Below are 21,755 nucleotides of genomic sequence, written 5' to 3'. Positions count from 1 at the left end.
GGGAATAGACCGCGCCGCTCGAACTGTCAACACCACTGGCATTGCTAAGAGTATCCTACGACTTCACATCGCTGGCAACGGGCTATACACAATGCTGGTGACTACTTTGAAGGACAGTAATACATACAAACATACATACATACATTAATACTTGTTCCATAGATCATGAATACGACATCAAGTAATGATGTGTCACTTTAACATAAGTTTTCTTCACACAAAATAATTAATTAATTATTATTTTTTTACAGTTACTACTTCATTTCTAAGAATTCATCTATTGAGTAGAAGGAGTTGTCATTCAGAAATTCTTTTAATTTGCTTTTAAATGTTGGTTGGCTATCTGTCAGGCTTTTAATACTATTTGGCAAATGACCAAAGATTTTTGTGGCAACATAATTCATCCCTTTCTGTGCCAAAGTGAGATTTCATCCAGAATAGTGAATATCATCCTTTTTTCTAGTGTTGTAGCTATTCACTTTGTTGTTATTTTTTTAATTGGGATGGGTTATTAATGACAAATTTCATAAGTGAATATATGTATTACGAAGGTACTGTGAATATCCCGAGTTCCTTAAATAAATGTGGGCTCCAACTATTATTCTGATTACACGCTTTTGTGCAATCAATACTTTCTCTCTTAATGACGAATTGCCCCAAGATATGATGCCATATGAAAGCAGTGAATGAAAATAGGCATAATAGGCTAATTTACTGATATGTTTATCACCAAAATTTGCAATAACCCTAATAGCATAAGTAGTTGAACCTAACCGTTTCATCAGATCATCGATGTGTTTCTTTCAATTCAATTTCTCATCAATGCACACACCCAGAAATTTTGAGTATTCTACTTTAGCAACAGACTTCCGTTCATAATCTATATTTATCAATGGTGTTATGCCATTTACTGTACAGAATTGTATAAACTGTGTTTTCTCAAAATTTAGTGCAATTTCCTCAACAGATTCGTGCATCCTGGGTGTGATTGCTATACTTGTATCATCAGCAAAAATAACTAACTTTGCATCTTCATGAATATAGAGTGGCAAGTCGTTAATATATATTAAGAACAATAAGAGACCCAAGACTGAACCCTGTGGGACACCATTCTTCATACCTACCCAGTTAGAGCACTCTGTTGGTTTTTGTAGACTATTTGTACCGTTAATTTCAACCTTCTGCATTCTTCCAGCTAAGTATGAATTAAACCATTCATGCGCTGTCCCACTCATACCACAATATTTAAGCTTATCTATAAGAATTTCATGATTCACACAATCAAAAGCCTTTGAGAGATCACAAAATATCCCAATGGGTGATGTTCGGTTATTCATTGCATTTAATATTTGATCATTGAAAGCATATATAGCATTTTCTGCTGAAAAGCCTTTCTGAAAACCAAAATGACATTTTGTTAGTACTTCATTTTTACAAATATGTGATGTTACTCTTGAATACATTACTTGTTCAAGAATTTTGGATAAAGCTGTCAGAAGTGAGATTGGGCGATAGTTGTTAGCATCAGATCAACTTTGAAACACGTATCTATTTTGTACGAGCTGTAAATAAATAGTTGCCACTATTAAAGTTCCAACCTTCATATTAGAACAAGAAGATACTAACTTAGAATTTACAGAAAAAACATAACTGCAGATACGGCAGTCCCTGAAAGCTCCCAGCATCCACACAGCCGCAAGCACGCAGCATTTCATTCTATGGTGCATCGTCTCATATCTGTTCCATTATCTGAATCATCCTTTGAAACAAAACTACAGACCATCAAACAAATCATCCCAGTAATGGCTTACAGTTCTAACCTGACTGATAATATACTACGAAAACCGAAAATGCTTACAATTACGCCGCTTCTGTTCCCTGGCACACAGCAAACTCAGGTGCAAAATCCCACATATTGCCGACATTTCAAACAACCTTGCAAAAAAGTTAGTTTCGTAACGACAGATCTGCGTTTTGTAATACACTATGTGATCAAAAGTATCGGGACACCTGGCTGAAAATGACTTACAAGTTCGTGGCCCCCTCCATCGGTAACGCTGGAATTCAGTATGATGTTGGCCCACCCTTAGTCCTGATGACAGGTTCCACTCTCGCAAGCGTACGTTCAATCAGGTTCTGGAAGGTTTCTTGTGGAATAGCAGCCCATTCTTCACGGAGTGCTGCACTTAGGGGAGGATCGATGTCCAACGGTGAAGCCTGGCACGAAGTCGGCGTTCCAAAACATCCCAAAGGTGTTCAATAGGATTCAGGTCATGAGTCAGGTCAGTACATTACAGGGCTGTTATTTTCGTGTAACCACTCCGACACAGGCTGTGCATTATAAACAGGTGCTCGATCATGTTCAAAGATGCAGTCATCATCCCTGAATTGCTCTTCAACGGTGGGAATCAAGAAGGTGCTTAAAAAATATCAGTGTAGGTCTGTGCTGTGATAATGCCATGCAAAACAACACGCAAAACAACACATGAAAAACACGACCACACCATAACACCGCTGAAACCGAATTTTACTGTTGACACTACTCACGCTGGCAGATGACGTTCACCAGGCATTCGCCATACCCACACCCTGCCATCGGATCGCCACATTGTATACCGTGATTCGTCACTCCACACAACGTTTTTCCACTGTTCAATCGTTCAATGCTTACGCTCCTTACACCAAGCGACTCGTCGTTTGGCATTTACTGGCGTAATGTGTGGCTTATGAGCGGCGGCTTGACCATGAAATCCAAGTTTTCTCACCTCCCGCCTAACTGTCATAGTATTTTAGTGGATTCTGGTGCAGTTTGGAATTCTTGTGCGATGGTCTGGATAGATGTCTGCTTATTACACATTACGACCCTTTTCAACTGTCGATGGTCTCTGTCAGTCAACAGACGAAGTTGGCATGTACGCTTTTGTGCTGTACGTGTCCCTTCAAGTTTGCAGTTCACTATCACATCGAAAACAGTGGGCATAGGGATGTTGTAATGTTGATGCATTAAGTTGTTCTGAAAGCGGTGCTGATATTCAAGACAATAAAAGCGGGTTAAAAGCTGTGAGCTATCTGAGGAAGTCAACCTTGCATTACTGAGCAACTGTTTCACCAGGTATCCAGTGTAGCTTACCAAATTCCCAACCTGACTAATATTAATTATAATCTTTTAATAGTCATCTTACGACAACCGGTGATATAAATAAAAATAAATCTGTTTATATTTGGACATTTATTTTAACATTGATCATTGTTCCGCTAAAATTTCAGCATATTAAACTTGATTCATAACTAAACTGGTGCCTTATTTAGGATTGTGAAAATGTGAGTTTGTAATCTTACGGAACACATCAAATATGGAGCCAAGATTGGGGGTCTGCATACAACACAGCATTCATAAAATAACACACGAAGAACATTGAAATATAAGCTAGAGGAAATTAACCACAACCAACCGATCCAATTTTCAGCCAAAGAAGTTACGTTCGTAGCGTAATCCTGTCCGTCATGAAATTACCACACGCTGGTATACTAAATTCATACTAACTCTTGTGAAATCTTCCCGAAAAGAATAGCTGAGGGCTACTTTGATGATTACACCACATGCTTCACTTGGTCAACTTGGTTTACACAAAGAGTGTAACTCCACAATAATTTTGATAATTAAAACAAATTACATCGAAACACAAATTACAAAAGAAAAACCTCGAACTGGTTACTATCGTCTTACTATTAACCTGATGGGTCAAACAATTGTATAAGCACGTGGTACTGGTCTCACAAAGTACATCCCACGTGGGAGAAAAGTTGATATATTGAAAAATATTGTCAAGACGAGACAGTATAATTTCACGCACATTCGCATTTAAGATTGATGATCTTAGTTAGAGTTACTGATCAACACGTGGTTCCACTTTACTCACAAAGTAGTGACAAAGCAACTACTGGAAGATATTCTGAGCTTCACACTCGAATTACACTGCGTTGCAATTTAAGATAACATTAGATATTTTGGATCTAAACCTGAAATAAAGGTGATTAAATTTTCAGTTAGGCTGATCTTAAGAAATCCATTGTCCTACGGACTTAGCAGAGACGCGCTAAGCCGGAGATCTTACCACTTCAGACGCTCGTCGCGGACAGACTGGCGTGGGTCCCTATCGAGGGTACCTCACAGAAGCAAACGGAAGTGACCAGAGAGGCAGCTTCCTATACCAACATGACAAGGGACGGACAGGACCATACCAAGAAAAGAAACCTCTTTGCTTTTAGACAGCGTAGCTACCTGTTCTGACGTTGGCCCTACTGTTCTCTAGTAGACAGGCTTGTCTACTAAAAGCGAGCACGCAACTAGAAATATATTTGCTCATTCATCCTTTCACACAGAAGGGAAGGGGGATGACAGTGTCTTATCATATACACTACATAAAAGAAAGCGGATGTAGGTTCCGTATGAGACTGTGTGACATAAATTACATATAAACTGTGTTTTAAAGTGTAGTAGTGTGACATCGTTCTTGATTATGTGTAAAAGTAACACGTTCCACTACTCAGTCTCCTCCCAGATGGAGTCAGAAACATTACAGTAAATTCCGAAGTGGAATGTATGCCGTAAATGACAACAGATTTAAGAAATTAACATGAAAGGAATCCAAGTAACACGTTCCACTGCTTAGTCTCCTCCCAGATGGAGTCAGAAACACCACAGTAAATTCAGAACTGGAATGTATGCCGTAAATGACAACAGATTTAAGAAATTAACATGAAAGGAATCCAACAGAAACCTTTCAATGTTTAGGAGAGTGGAAATCTCTCGTACAAACGTATGACACAAGTGACACACAATCACCTGACCACGCTCGAAGTCCGTGAGTTCCGCGGAGCGCCCCATTCTGCTCTCTCACCATGTCTAATGACTACTGAGGTCGCTGATATGGAGTGCCTGGCAGTAGGTGGAGCACAATGCACCTAATACGAAAAACGTATGTTTTGGAGGTGTCCGTATACTTTTGATCATATAGTGTAATAACGACATATTAAAAATTTTATTCAGAAGTAAAGACAAACTACAACCCTACACAGAGTGGTACGTACAGAATCACATGCAAGTATTGTGAAGAAGTACATATTGGTCAGACAAGAAAAGCTGTGGCAATAACGCTATCTCAATGTAAGAGAAGCTGGAGATTAAAGAAGAAAAGATTCAGCTTTTGATGAACATATTTTAACAGAAAACCATTCATAAAATGTAGAATATGATGTCTCACATTCAGTTAAGAAAAGCAGAAAGATGACTCCACTGGAAATACCGGAAATCAACATACGACGCAGAATATTAATATTAAATGATCGGATACAGTTTCCTTTTTCCCCTTTGTTAAATTAAATTTTCGTTTCAATTCTAGATTCGAGCTATACATTCATCTTATTTCTCACTAGTTGTTAAATCTACCTCTAGGTAACAAAAATGCAATGTTTCTCTATCCAAACACACTGCGTCATTTTTGTATCTTCTGTACAAATAATATCTGTGTACATCATATGTCATATTTACTTGTGTTTGCGAAGCTCAGTTGTTACCTGAAGATATTCTGTGTTTTACTTGTTAATACTATCACGTTCTGCTAAGCACCGACGAAAAATTGTTTATCGTAAAAAGTAGACCTACTTCTCATTGCTTCGATAGCTCAGTAGATGAAACATGTGACGACTAAGAAAAGCACTGTTGTCACAGTACTAGCGAAGATACTATGTACTGAATGTGAGTAGCATCCGGCGATCAGGCTGAGCTCTCATACTTTTAAACTACTGATTCAAGTAATGTATAGAACTAAGAGAAATGTTTAAGAAAAGACAAAAATAACACAAATCAAATTCTAACATAGCTCTTAATAATGGCACAACGAACAAAGAAAACTCAGATGTCTTTGTCGAATTTGCTGGAAGAAAGAAAACTTTCAAAAGGCAGAATAATAAAATTAATATTCTGAAAAATTGAGGTGTTGTACAGAGAGCAAATGATCCAATGTATGAACAGGAAACAAAGTTGGGGTAATTAAAGTACTAAATCAAGGGATGGAAGATTTTGATGATAATGACGTAAGACTTACTGCCACTAATGGCTAAATCAGATGTCGAAGAATAAAGGAAAGAAAATTTAGGATATAAATTAAAGAATAAGAGCAAAAACTTCCAGTGGTAAAGTTGAGGGACTGAACCAAGTAGCAGAAACAAGACTAATGATTTAATGAGCATTTAATTTGAGAAAGAGCCAGATGTAGCGAAAGAAAGCAAAGTCAAAATTACAGAAAAGCATCAAAGCGAGATACTAGAATCAAATCGGCACGCGTAAAAAAGCTTTCTGATTACAAAACAGCTCAACTAGTACGAAGTTTAGTCCAGTTTTTATGGCTGCGGTACCACCTTTCCCTGTTACGGGGGTTTTCATCGCTTGTGAATGGTTCTGGAAGTCCATTTCGCCCTGAAATTCACAGCTTATGGAGCTTCGCTGGCGTCGCTTCGGGTTGACAGGGTTCACGGGATCTAATTCAGTTCTGCAGTGACTTTTGGAGCGATTGTTCTCTTATTTTTCGTCACAGTCCTGTTCAGTGACCGTCCAAATGGTGCAACTGGCTGTAAACACTATGGGACTTAACATCTGAGGTCATCAGTCCCCTGGACTTAGAACTACTTAAACCTAATTAACCTAAGGATATCACACAGATCCATGCCCGAGACAGGATTCGAACATGCGACCGTTCCTGACGGAAGCGCCTAGAACCGCTCGGCCACAGCGGCCAGCAGTGACCGTCCATCACGATCACTCGACACACACTTTCGTCCGCGTTGTGACTTAGCGGATAATGGTTTCCCGCTTTCCCTGCGGGTATGTGATATTAATCTTCGACTTGATGTCTGTTGAAACACCAAACACTTTGGCTACCTGGGTCACGGAACGTCTCAGCATATGTGTACCAACAACTTTCCCACGTTTGAGTGCACTGTGCTCAGACATTATGCACTCACAGCTACACGGGACACTATTCTAACTTCCACTGATTCTCGCAATATATTGAGGACATTGCTGAGGAGGGAGCCGTTAGTCGTCAAATACAACAGCGCAGCCTGCAGGCTTGTCTAGCGTCTTCATTTATGCTAAGGCATGCGTTTCTCGCGGTGTTTCCATATTTTTGTGCAACACTTGTATATTGATAAATAAGTAGCCCCGCATGTCGTCCGTGCAATGGGCCCAGCGCTACCTTACCCGGGCTATTTTGAAGACAGGTGCTAATACGCGTAAGATGGGAAAAGATCCAGCGAGGACTACTGACGAAGCCACCGGGGTCCTCCAGTGAGTATTATCGTACTATTTTCCTGTTTATTCCCTCCCTGCTCCTCTGGGAATGAAAACAACTTCCGAATTGTGCAGAGGAGAGGGAGCAGACTCCGACGTCGGTCAAAGGAGTGTAGGAGGGCGGGTCAGAGGCATTTGGGACCGGAGACGTCAGCCCTGGCCGATTAGCAGCGGTTGGCGACAAAGACGCTTTGTAGCGGAGGCTGCCACCTGGGCAATTTCACGCGCGGCGAGCACGGCGCGGAAGTCCGCCGCCAGCTGCTCCGTCCTCCGGTACGCCAGCCAGCAACAGGCGCACAATGGCGTCCCGTCTGGCCCCGCATTAGCGACACAAGTCGCACGAGGGAGCCCCGAAGCCGCGAGCCGGCATCTCGGGCCGAGGTGCGCGGCCTGCTGTATGGAATTAGGCCGACTCGGCTCGACTCGAGTGCGCAGCGCCGCCGACAATGGGGCATTGTCACCCGTCGCTGACTCACTAAGTCACAAAGCAAACAGTCTCGTGTATACAGTATACGTAACACCACGTGTCATTGGCACTGCAGCTGTTAACGGCGATCGCTACTTGGCCCTTAATCCCGGCGGTCAGTGGGGATCGAAGCTGTCGCCATCTTCAACGCCACGGTTGGTCGTAGCAGAAGAATGCGCTGAGCAACCGTCCTCTGTGGAGGGATAACTGCGAGGTGAAACCACCCTTGTCAGGAAATGAAGAACAGGAGAAATAACTGAACTGTCAGGAAGGTATAATAAGCAAGACAAAGAATAAGGGCAAACCAACTGGTTAGAGAAACCTGCCATCACCAGACAATGTAACGTAGCACAACACAGCTACAGAAATAATTGCAATCACACAATCACACTGGCAAGGAACCCCTTGATGAGTGCGAGGTTTCTGGTTCAATCTTTAGTAAGTCTTATTTGAAAATGTTGTGTTAACAATTATGACAGGAAAGATATTAGCTCAATATGTACAAAGAGCTTTCAAAAAGTTTTGCACAGTCGTCTCTACTTCTTTTTTTTTCTTCAGGAGGAGAATGAAATTCTTTTAACATACTTCGAACATTTAGCTATACATTGAACCTACTCAATGTAGCCTCCATCAGCTGTGACGCATCTGACCCAACGTTCTTTCCATGTTGTAAATGCACTTTGATAAAATTCTGGGGACTGACTTTTACAAAATGGCTCTGAGCACTATAGGACTTAACTTCTGAGGTCATCAGTCCCCTAGAACTTAGAACTACTTAAACCTAACTAACCTAAGGACGTCACACACATCCATGCCCGAGGCAGAATTCGAACCTGCGACCGTAGCGGTCGCGCGGTTCCAGACTGAAGCGCCTAGAACCGCTCGGCCACTCCCACCGGCTTGACTTTTACACCCCCACGTGACACACGAAATAAGCTCTTTCTCACTATGAAATGTTTTACCGTGCAGGTGGACATTCAGACGACCAAAGAGCTAAAAATCAGACGGAGCCAAGTCTGGACTGTAGGGAGTATGAGGAAGAATTTTTCAACCAATTTACCTGATTTTCTCCTGAGTCATAAGGGCTGAATGGGGTTTGGCATTGTCATGGTGTAGTCTGATGAGCTCATCCTGAAGCTGTGGTCTGTGGATCTTGATGGCACTTCCCAATGTCATTTTGGATGATTTGATCAATGGTCTTTTTATTCACATCACTCACTGCCGTTGATGGTCTACCGCATCGTGGATTGCCCAATAGAGAAAAATCATCTTCTTTAAACCTCTGCAACCACCGCTAGATACAGCTGCGATCCACTGTGTCCTCCCTACAAACAGGGAGCAACTTCCTGCGAATCGATGAGGCAGAGCCATCGCCGGTCTTGAAGAGGAACTGTATCAACGACCGTTGTTGCAGCCTGACATCTACTTCACGGTCCATTATGGCTCACCTGTGAGTAAAAGAAAATACTTATATATACCAACCTATAGCTAAATGTTCCAAATATGTTCACAAAAAATTTCTTTCTCCTCCTGCAAAAAAAAAAAAAAAAAAAAAAATAGAGACCACTGTGCGAAACTTTTTGAACGCCATTTGCACATCAGGAGGGCAACAGAAAATGACTGTCCTGGAGGTGCAGAGATCAACCTTCTGTTGGGTGTACGCATTACGCTCCACAAAAAGGACATCATCAACATTCAAGAAATGTTCAAAACAAACCTTTAACTTGCACAATGAACAACGAATGAAAAATGGGGCGCCACAGTGGTCACAAAAATCGCACCACCAAGATCGAAATCGAACTCCTTTGGAATTATAAACTGTGCTGGACATTCAGCTAGGTAACCACTGTTAAAGAATGCATACAGGATCATATAGGTGTAATGGGGTGATGAGAACTGATGGAACGTGAGACCATGCAACCGAATGCGAAAGAATCTATCTTGGAGCTTATCGTGAAACTGGCTCCCCTCTAAGGCATAGCTGCAGATAGTGCGCTGATATGTTTTATAGGCCCGAAAAAAACATCCAGAGGCTGAATTAGCCTAGTGGTTCCAAGTGGTATGATCTGCAATATCACACGCTTTTCAGGACGGATAGTTTGCTCAAAAGGAGAGTGATTTTTATACCCATTCCAAGAATCAAGCAAAAGGAAGTTGTTTTTACTAGCTGTTGGCCAAAACAGGGCTCATACAATAGTTGTAGTTCTCTTGTGCCCATTTTCTCACTATTACTTGCTATGACGTAAGTATTCCCTACTGCCCTTGCAAGATCACACACAAAAGAAAGAGTCAGAGGGGGCAGAGCGCTTCCTACTTCTGGCAGCACAATAAATAACTTTTCAGACAATTTACCATCTATATTAACAGTTGGCATAATTGTACACGAATGCGTTAAGGCATTGATGTTAGTTAATCTTGATACAACTCTCTTGGTACCTCTAATTTTCTTGGTTCCTTTCATGTGCATTACCTATTCAATTTCATATTGGTCGGAGTTGAAAACAAATTTCTTACTGAACAGTGGGATAAGTTTGTCTGCCTCATCTATAGATTTTCGGGCCGATTCCGCAGTTGACGCTTTGTTTGAAATTTCATTACCTACGTCTTCCAATTCTGTAGCACTGTCTGAAGTAATACAACCGGCTACTGCTTCCCTTGAAATCCCTGTAATCTATATCCCGCGCAATTTTATGTGCATAACGTAATAGGTCAATATCATGCACATGCATTAAATTGCATCGAGCCTCCCAGAAACGGGCAAACAGCAGTTTTTGTCCTCCCTTGAATATCCGTACTTTTTCTTATGCACTATGCGGTCTTACTGCTGCGGACTTATTTGAAATCTGTTCATAACAGCTTTTTTATCATGCTGCAGATGATCTTCCACGTACGTAATTATGTTTATTACGCGAAATGTATATGGGAGGAAGTAATATGTTGTCCGACTCTTCCCAAAAAGTGCTTTCTCGAAATTTCATTAGTAAACCTCTCCGTGACCTACAACGCCTCTCTTGTAACGTCTGCCAATAGGATTTGATGAATGTCTCGGTGACGCTCTCGCGTCGACTAAACGACCCCGTGACGAAACGCGCCGCTCTTCGTTGGAGCTTCTCTAATTCTTCTGTCAGTTCTACTCGGTAAGAATACCAAATTGATGAACGATACCCAAGAAGTTTCCAAATAAGTTCCTTATAAGCCATTTCCTTCTTGGATGAATTACATTTGCTTAAGATGCTTCCTATGCATCTCAGTCTGGCATCTGCATTTCTTGCTATTTCTTTTATGTGGTCATTCCACTTAAGGTTGCTCTGGATAGTTATTCCTAGGTATTTTACGCTAGATGCTGTTTCCAGTAGTTTTTCATCAGTAGCGTAGCTGTACAGTAGTGGCTTTATTTTCCTATTTATGCGCAATATGTTACATTTATTTACGATCAACTACCAGAGCCTTCACCACTCATCAAACCTCTGAACGTCGTTCTGCAAATCGATACTGTCTTCTGGCGTTGCTACTTTGTTATAAACAATCGCATCATCTGCCAACAATTGTAAACAGCATCAGACGCTTTTTGTTAAATCATTTATATACACTCCAAACAATAACGGTCTTCCTCTCTCACTTCCTTGGGATACTCCAGAAATTAATTATCTTTACGTCTGTGGATTTTGTTCCGTTAATGGCGACGTGTTGAGATCCATCTGCAAGGAAGTCTTGAATCCATTCACAAATATGGTCCGATACTCGATAAGCTCGTTTTTTTTCCTTTTTTTCACTAAAGGACAGTGCGGGACGGTGTCAAATGCCATCCTGAAGTCAAGGAACACGGCATCAACACGAGCGCCCTTTTCTATAACGCTATGGATCTCATCGAGGGACAGAGTAAGCTGAATTTCACAAGATCTCTGTTTGTGGAATCCATCTTGATTTTTATAGAGGTGGTTTACGTTCTTCAGAAATATAATTCTTGAGCATAAAACATATTCCATAACTACAACAGACTGACGTCAGCGATTTAGGTCTATAATTCGAGAAATTAGAGCCAATACAGGGTCTTACCGACAATCATTCTTCCCACGCGCCATTCGCGAGTGGAACAGGGAAGAGGGGATCAGTTTGTAGTACCAGAAATACCCTCCGCCAAACACCAAGATGTGGTTTGCGGAATATGATGTAGATTTAGATATATATACCTACCTCTGCGCTTAGGGACTGGCTCAAGTTTGTATCTTACCGGTAAACGTCTTCTTCAGTTATGGTGACTAGCTTCGAAAAAGTCTCTTCTCCATTGGAATGAAATTACGAAACGAATCTCTATCTTGAAATCTATGTGATGAAGTACATAATATCAGAGTGTCGAAAAGACAATGCAACATCGAGGCTTTTTAATGTCATTGCCGGGATCATTCGTGTATTCCATAGCTCCAGCGTCACTGTCATTACCTTCAGCATCACTTTCTTAGTTGTTCATTGCATCGGATGAGGGAGGAATTGCCACTGGGTAATCTGTACCATGCACCACAGGCTTTAGAGTAGACTGACCATGCGGATGCACGATTTATGACTTGTCCTTCTTGCTATGACAGGATATGTTGGTCAAGCAGAAATAGCAATCCGAGCGGTGATCTTTCAGCTCCCGCCAAATCATTGAAACAGCAAATGGCATTCGATTTCGCTTACCGGGTTGGGCCGGAGTAACAGACGCTGCAACAGAGATGAGCAGCCCAGGATTTTGTTTGCTCTCCGATTTCACATCCGAAGTAATGTTTGTAAGCTATACGTAGCTTTCTTGTCACGTTCTTGCGCTGATCGGTTGTCGTATACTTGCCGCAAATTTGTCGTATACTTGCCGCAAATACAGCAAGAGCAGTCCGGACAATTCACACAACTGCGCCTAGTCATCTTTCGTTTACTGAATCACCATATACCAAATTACCGAATCGTCTTATACGAAATCACATATGTGCATTTTACTGCGATTGTTGATTACTAAAACACAGAACCATACTAGCACGAAGTATTCTCTAGTCACCTCCGAATCAGACTGAGGGACGAAGAGGAGAAATTGCACAGGAACTAATTTTATAGGACATGTTGAAACCTGCCTGCATGCTGTAGCTCGCGGACAAGTTATAACTTATCGCGGACTAGTTAGAATTTGTCCAAGTCTGTCTGTTTTTCTATTGCACACTTGTGTTCCCAGAATAACGTTGAGAATACACACACACTCACACAATTGTACATCAGACACGGCTCGTTGATGCAGCTACATATTAACCCATGTACAGTCGTTTAATATCATATGACTTCCAACTATAACTTTAAATCCAGACGTCCTATAGCATTTCTGATTGCAAAAACGGAATCAGCGCACCCTGTTACTTAATACTCGCGTATTTTCACCTAGTAGCAAATTCATTGTTGCGTAGTGTTAGTGATCTGATTCCTATGCTCTTAAAATAGTCCCGTGGCATGAATTCATTGTAAGATGAAGATACTACGCCAGCATACTAGTGGATAATTCAGGATCTGTCTTTCTTCTAGTCGGCGATTTTTTTTTTTATTTATTAAGAAAAGAAAACCCATTCGAGCACACCATCACGGGAAGTTTATGTAATGTATCTGAAAAGGCGACTTCAAAATTACCCTATGAGTAAACGTTAAATCCTACACGAGGAAACTATCTGTTTCTTGGTGGAATTCAGAAGCTATGATAAAACGCAGGCACGCTTTAAGTGTTCTCTTGAAAGAGCGAACTTTTTTAACGATGCATGGAATTTAAAAAAGATAACGCTGCCACGAAAATGTATCTTACAAAACTCAGGAAGACATGTCGAGTCGAATTTTCCAGCAGCATGAACAAGAATATTAACGTCACTGATCTTTGGAGAATAGTCCTAGATTTGAAAAACTTGTGTAAATACCATCAAATGTCGAATCACTATTACTAAAGTACTTTATAAACAAAACTACTCCTTCATCTTTTCTCATTCGTGTAATGCTTTCTCTCAAGCATGGTCGTCCTCCCTGTAGTTTTTTCACATTTACAAATTAGATAAACGTATAAAAAAGTCTATGGACAGCTTATCTGGGGTCAGTACTAATGCACAGTGCTCTGTAACATACGTTCACCTGCGCTTGGTTTATTTTTATGAATCATTAAAGAAGATGGAATAAGCAGGGACTGATGACGGAATGGACTACGCAAATGATGGCTCCGATTTTAGAACCTGGGAAGAATGGAAGAATTTCTAGATCTTACAGGGCAATGGCCTTGTCGTAAGTGTGCTTGAAACACTCATTAAAAATCGTCTTGAACCCTGATTGTCATGTAATGAACAGCTACTGAAGTCTGAACCCAGGTATCTTAAAAGTCGAGAAACAGTGGACATTTTAACCAGCCTTTAATCAGATACCTTTCTGGTATGCCAATGGTAGAAATTGTCTACTAGCAGACTCCGTTATGCGAGGAGTCTTTTGTTTGCCTGCGCTAGTCTGCTTATTATCTCCTTGTTTCGTCCACAAACTCTTATTTTTCTTCCAAGGTAACGGAATTTTTTCAACTCGTCTACTTAGAGAACTCAAATTTTGATAAATTTTTCTCTAATCTCATTTCTGTTACTTCTCATTACTTTCATGTATCTTTGTTTTACTCTCAGTATAAGTTCAGCGTTAAATACATAGCCCATTTCATAGAACGGGTCATGTAATTCTTCCTTACTTATGTTATCATTGAATCTTGTCTTTGATATCCTTTCTCCCTTAATTTTAATCTCACTTGTAAATATGTCTTTCGCGTTCACTACTGCTTCCTCAGTACGCAGATAGAACAGCAGAGGAGAAAGACTGCATCCCCGGCTTAAGCCCTCTTTAAACGATCACTTCTCCCTTGGCCTCCCATTCCTACAGTTTCCTTTTGTTTCCTGTACATATCGTATATCACCCATTTTCCACTCTAGCATACACCCATTTTCTTGAGAAATATAAACATCTTAAACCACTTTGCTCTGCCAAACTTCTATGCAAGCGTCTTGTTTTGTAGTAAGTGTTACTTCCAGTATCGAGCGTAACGTCTGAACTGCCTCTGGGGTGCCTTTACTTTTCTTATAGCCAAACTTGTCTTCATCTAACAGATCGCCCGCTTTCTTTTTCCGTTCTTCTGTTTAATCTCTGTGAAACTGATTGTGCTATTGCTCTCTCGTTTATCTACCCATGCTATCTGTGGGACTGTGTGGTGATATTTTTTCCAAAGTTTAATAGTATGTATCCATTCTCATAGGTTCCTCATTCTAACTTGAATAATCGTTTGGGTATAATTTCCCCATGATTTTAGAAATTCCGTACGAATGTTATTTATCTCTTCTGCCTTATCTGTCGGAAAGTCTTCCAGATCCCAGTCAAACTCTGACTCCAATACTGGGTCACATATGTCCTTGAAATCGACACCCATTTCTTCTTAGATCACGTCACCATATAGATCCTCCCTCTCGTAGAGCCATTCAGTGTGTTCTTTTCATTTATACGGTCTCTCTTCTGTGTTTAGCTGTGGAAATACTTTTACACCCTTGATGACGCATTTGCTGTTCAATTATCCGAAAGCTGTTTTCAATTTTCTGTATGTTGAATCTTTTATTCCGGCTACCACTTTCTTTTGATTTCTTCACTTTTTTCCTGCTGTCATTTCACTTTAGATCCCCTACACTTACTATTGATTCAAAATGGCTCTGAGCACTATGGGACTCAACTGCTGTGGTCATAAGTCCCCTAGAACTTAGAACTACTTAAACCTAACTAACCTAAGGACATCACACACATCCATGCCCGAGGCAGGATTCTAACCTGCGACCGTAGCGGTCGTGCGGTTCCAGACTGTAGCGCCTTTAACCGCTCGGCCACTCCGGCCGGCACTTACTATTGACTTCATGTATAATTGACTTATGTTGTGTATTCCACCTGTTCCTGGACATATTTTTTTCTTTTTTCGTTAAACAGTTGTAATAGGTTATTAACTTTGCTGTTTCTGTACCCCCCGCTGGTACAATTCTTTTTTTTTTCTAAAAAAAGCAGGTCTTTATTCAACAACAGCTACTTTTCAGCTTTTTAAATTATCCTTATTTATTACTGGAAGTTCCGAGATCCAAGCAATTTAAAATGTTTTCTGTGTATACCAAGATTCTAGCAAAAACGAGATTAAGTGCGATGTCATTCTCTCTGCTCTTATGCAACGTGAACCGGAACGTGACTTACATCATACTCCTATAACAAGTGGATCGCGACATTGGAATATCTGCTGTACAGATGATCAGACATAGCAGCAAATGAAAAAGCTAATTCATAAGACGTTTTACGCTTTTATTAACGAAGTATCAGCGGTTATATTATAGACATTACAAGTAGATGATACTTGTCGTCCTTTTTATTATAATAGACTGTATGACAGTTTTGGTTAAGGATTACATATTTTAGTCATCACTGATAGGGCTTTGAATCCATTTTACCACTTTTTTATTAGGTCACTTTCTCGTCTGTTTACCTGTTTGGTACAAATTTTGCAACTGACTTTAAACTAACTTTGCGATGAGCTAGAGACTTGAAATTGTACACATAGCTTAGACTTTAATGACAGTGCAACAGTGTGGAGGTAAGACAGATCTGCCTGCAGTAGGAGAGGGCGTGGGGGTGGAAACGGGGAGAAAAAGAAGCATGCGCAGAGCAATGCCTGACCAGTTGTAGTTCCTGCACGATGGCTATGCTTAGCAGATTGCGTCACAGTACCAGCGGGCGCAATGTGCGTAAATTATCTGCTGCAGAAAGAGTCTGCGAGAACTCACTCGATTTATAGGTCCACCACTGTAACGCCTGAAGCAATTTCTACCAAACTGGACATACGTATCACTTACAACTCAGAAAAAAATTACTGCTACAGTAGGACCCTTAGCACTCCTGCGGCTCAGGGTGAGGGTCAAAAGGGGTGATGCAAAAATGTAAGTGGGGATGCTTGGAACAATTTCAGCAAGGAGCCTATACATGTCTCATTTTACGAGGTTTTTATTAACCCGCCCTATTTTGTGTTTGTCTGTTTAGTATAAATTTTGCGATTGATTTTAAACAAACTTTGAAGAGCTAGAGACAAGCAACTTTCAACACGGCTAAGAATTCGATGACAATGCAATATTAAATCGGTTTCTCGTCTGGTGTATGGCGGAGGGTACTTTGTTTCCTATTGGCATTTCCCTCTTTTGCCGTTCACGGGAAGAGCAGTTGTTGTTAAGCCTCCATGTGCATTTGAATCCGCAAGGGGGAGAGAGAGGAGTCATTTGCTCCTCCTAGAACCTGAGTACTTTTCTTTTATTTCGTACAGGATTCTCAGCAATTTCTAATCATTGTCAGCAACTTTAATAATGCAGATTTAACGTCGTCAAGCGGGACAGGAAGTGCTGTGATTTTAGCAGTGTTCAAGGTTATAATAAATGATTGAACTGATTTCATGAACAGCTACATTAACCGAAGTATTGTCTCAAAACTCACATAGAAAAATTCAAAGAGGTACCAGTTTCGATGTGGGCTTCCTCAAAGAGATGAGGTCTGCTTGTTGTCGTTAAATCTAGTACACACAGACGGGAACAATCGAAACATCAAAAAGTAATTGACGTAGAGTAATATGAAATTTCTGGAATACATGTTTTCGGGTAATGTATGTAAGTGATTAACACTGCAAGATCACACAAGATAAGCCATTGCAAATCTGAAATTTCGGTGCATTAACAACCGTTGTAAACGCCAAAATGTTGAATGCAAGCATGCATTGTGTTGTACAGGTCCCGGATGACAGTTTGTGGGATGCAGTTCCGTGTCTGTTGCACTTGGTCAGTCAATACAGGGACAGTTAATGCTGTTTGCGTATGAGCTGGAGTTGTCCGATGATGTCCCATATGCGCTCGATCGGAGATAGATCTGGTGATCGAGCACGCCAAGGCATCAAGTCGACACTCGGTAGAGCATGTTGGGTTGCAGCAGCGGTGTGTGGGTGAGCGTGGAATACTGTTTCATGAAAGGGACCACGACAGGTCTAATCATCAGAGGCCGGCCGGAGTGGCCGAGCGGTTAAAGGCGCTACAGTCTGGAACCGCACCACCGCTAAGGTCGCAGGTTCGAATCCTGCCTCGGGCATGGATGTGTGTGATGTCCTTAGGTTAGTTAGGTTTAAGTAGTTCTAAATTCTAGGGGACTTATGACCACAGCAGTTGAGTCCCATAGTGCTCAGAGCCATTTGAACCATTTAATCATCAGACTGGCGAACAAATTTGCACTCACGATACATGAGAGAGCCACGAGATTGCTCCTGCTGTCATATGATATCACACCCCAGACTATAACTTCAGGTTTAGGCCCAGTGTGTGTAGCACGCAGACAGGTTGCTTGCAGGCTCTCACCAGGCCTGCTTCTAATCAACACACGGCCATCACTGCCACCGAGGCAGATCCAGCTTTCATCAGAAAACACAACAAACCTCCACTTTGCCCTCCAATGAGCTCTTGCTTGAAACCACTGAAGTAGCACATGGTGGTTTAGGGTCATTGGAATACACGCTACGGGTTTTCTGGCTCGGAGCTCTCCTTGAAGTAACCGATTTGTAACAGTTCGTTGCGTCACTGTGGTGCCAAGTGCTGCTCAGATTGTTGCTGCAGATGCAGTGTGATGCGCCAGAACATTACGCTTAACACGATGGTCTTCCCTCTCGGAAGTGCCTCATGGCCATCTGGAGCGCAGTCTTTTTGTGGGTGAACACTCTCATGACCACTGGTGCCAGTAGTCACGTACGGTATCTACATTCCGGTCAAGTCTTTCTGCAGTATAGCAGTAGGAATATCCAGCATTTCATAGCGCTAATACACGACCTCGTTCAAACTCAGTGAGGTGTTGATAGCGGCGTCTTTGTCGCCTTAAAGTCACCTTGACTAACATCAATTCTTCACGTCCGGTTCAAAAGGTAACTAACGCTCAAGACAGTTACAGCGTGTTTTTAAAGCAAACCTGTAATTTTAATAGACATCATCATTCAGATGTAAAAACATGCCTACCAACTTTCGTTTACGTCGCACAATTCCTTTTGGTGTTGCAACTTTTTTTGGCGTCAGTGTATTTCCATCATGAGTGGAGTTTTGAACGCCGGCCGGAGTGGCCGAGCGGTTCTAGGCGCTACAGTCTGAAACCGCGCGACCGCTACGGTCGCAGGTTCGAATCCTGCCTAGGGCATGGATGTGTGTGATGTCCTTAGGTTAGTTAGGTTTAAATAGTTCTAAGTTCTAGGGGACTGATGACCTGAGAAGTTAAGTCCCATAGTGCTCAGAGCCATTTGAACCATTTGGAGTTTTGAATTATCTGTTCTAGGTAGTTTCCAGACAAGGCATTTAGTAATGTTTCACAGGATATCTTGTCACACCCGTCACTAATAAAACTATAATCATTCCAGTTGATTATTGCTTGATTAAAGTCTCTTCCAATTATTGCAGTACGTACGAGCGAAATGAGATTTTTATCTTAAGTTTTCGCTGACATAAGGAAGACAATCTGATGGCCGACAGAAGGACCCTGTTATAATTTGTCCACCCTTTATACCAAGTCTTGCCCAAACAATCTCACATGCTGCTTCAACTTCTGTCTTTGTGGATTTGAGTTTTTTGTCTATTGCAACAAATACACCAACTCTGTTTCCCTGTCCTTTCGGTATACGCTTAGATTTTCCCATATACCTCAGTGTTGTCGACTTCAGGCTTTAACCAGCTTTCTGTGCCTAATATTGAGTTTTCAGTGTTTTTGTTGGGACGCTTCGAACTCTGGCACTATGTTGGGAATGCTTTGTCAGTTAAATACTAAGATTTTAATACTCCCATATGTTGGAGACATTTCCTTGAATCTTAACACTGACATGTTTGGGTTTCCCACAGCTGTCGTTATCTGGATTGGATATAGAGTCGCCTAATCTAAAGGACACTTGTGTCCACCCCACACACCGTCAACTGCCTCGGTAGTTGCCTCTGATGTGTAGTGCACCCTGACCTGTGTAACGGGACCCTACAACACTGAAACCCATGGCGCAAGTCTGGGAAGTCACAACCTAGCTTGTCGAAGAATCCTTGGGGTCTCTGGATCAAGCCTTCCTTGCGACTAAGAACTAGTGGGCTACGACCTCTTCTGGAGACAATAATGCAGATTGTGAGCTTCATTGAAACGTCGTGAGTGAGGCTGACATTTTTAACTCTCACTGCTACTCGTTGGTATGATCCAAGTGTGACCTCAGAGCCCAGACAACAGGCATCGTTTATTCCAGTGTGCACCACAATCTGTAGTCGGTTGCATCTTGTTCCCTCAACGGCTGCCAGAATAGCCTCTTCAACATCCTGATTGAGGCTTCCAGGAATACACGCTGAGTGTACCTGGAGTTACTTCCCATCCCAGGCTGCCATTTCCCTAAGGGGTAGAATTATTCGTCGTACGTTTGAACTGCTGACGTTTAATAGACACCTACCCTTTTGTGTTTGCCTCCTCTTGACACAGGACAACGCAGGTTTCCCCATAATAGGTGAAGAGAGTCCCACTGGCTCAGTTTCAGTGAAAGACAGCACCTGTGACTTGATTGTTACAGAGTCGATGTAGCACCCTGTATCGTCTTTGCTCCCTGTCTACCCTACAGAGGACATCTAGATCTGACAATGATACGCCACTCACAGTCAAGTGGATGGCCAGTGATGGGGCTTGTATTTCCTGCAGGAGACATAGTGTCCACAACAGGATATAGTGACTGGGATACATTTGGCACTTCTGGGCCGCGCCGGATTAGCCGAGCGGTCTACGGCGATGCAGTCATGGACTGAGCGGCTGGTCCCGGCTGAGGTTCGAGTCCTCCCTTGGGCATGGGTGTGTGTGTGTTTGTCCTTAGGATAATTTAGGTTAAGTAGTGTGTAAGCTTAGGGACTGATGACCTTAGCAGTTAAATCCCATAAGATTTCACACCAATCTGAACATTTGAACATTTGTTACCTCTGGTACACAACGGTTGGTAGCCCTTCCAACACACGCATTTGCAGCACCTTCCAAACGCTTGATAGTAGCAGGGCCATTTCCAGTTCCTTTCGAATAGTAACGAATACATCCCCTGCCTGATAACAGCAAACACAGTGGGGCTACATTATGCCTCGAGCAATATTTTAAGGTACACTAATAATTTATGTCTGGTGCAGTATTTTACAGAATAGTAAACAAATAACTTTATACAAAGCTTGCTGATTCTCTATTAATTTATGAGTTTGATATGCTACAAATATTATCAACAAAAATTTGGAGTTTGAGTAATTTATAGCCAAAAAGGAGATATATATTACTGAAACATAACACTTGGTACAAGTTTTACTACTTCTTGAAACGATTTTCAGGCTATGGTTATTAAGAAATTTCTACAGTAACTTTATTTTATGACAAATATAGATAATACAGACTCTTATGAAAAGATTGGAGTAATATGACACAAAATGTTACTTATTCATAGCAACTACATATCAAAAACACCGATTTATTATGAAATAGGTTATACAAAACACTGGTAAATTGCGAAAATCTTTGTAAGCATCCGAAACTTCTCACAGCATACCTTTTTTCAAGCAGGTATATAACGAAAATTGAGAACTGTTAGTTGTGAATGAGGATACTGTGAAAAGTATAGTTACTCTTACAGTTGACGATATGACACTACATACCATGTTCCTGAAAAGCACAGGCTATGTTTACAACTGATTGAATATTGCGGTGCCGGCCGCGGTGGTCTCGCGGTTCTAGGCGCGCAGTCCGGAACCGCGCGACTGCTACGGTCGCAGGTTCGAATCCTGCCTCGGGCATGGATGTGTGTGATGTCCTTAGGTTAGTTAGGTTTAACTAGTTCTAAGT

Source organism: Schistocerca nitens, chromosome 5, assembly GCF_023898315.1.
Source record: "Schistocerca nitens isolate TAMUIC-IGC-003100 chromosome 5, iqSchNite1.1, whole genome shotgun sequence".
Lineage (NCBI taxonomy): Eukaryota > Metazoa > Arthropoda > Insecta > Orthoptera > Acrididae > Schistocerca > Schistocerca nitens.
The sequence above is the reverse complement of the archived record's forward strand: the minus strand, read 5'-3'. Positions refer to the sequence as shown.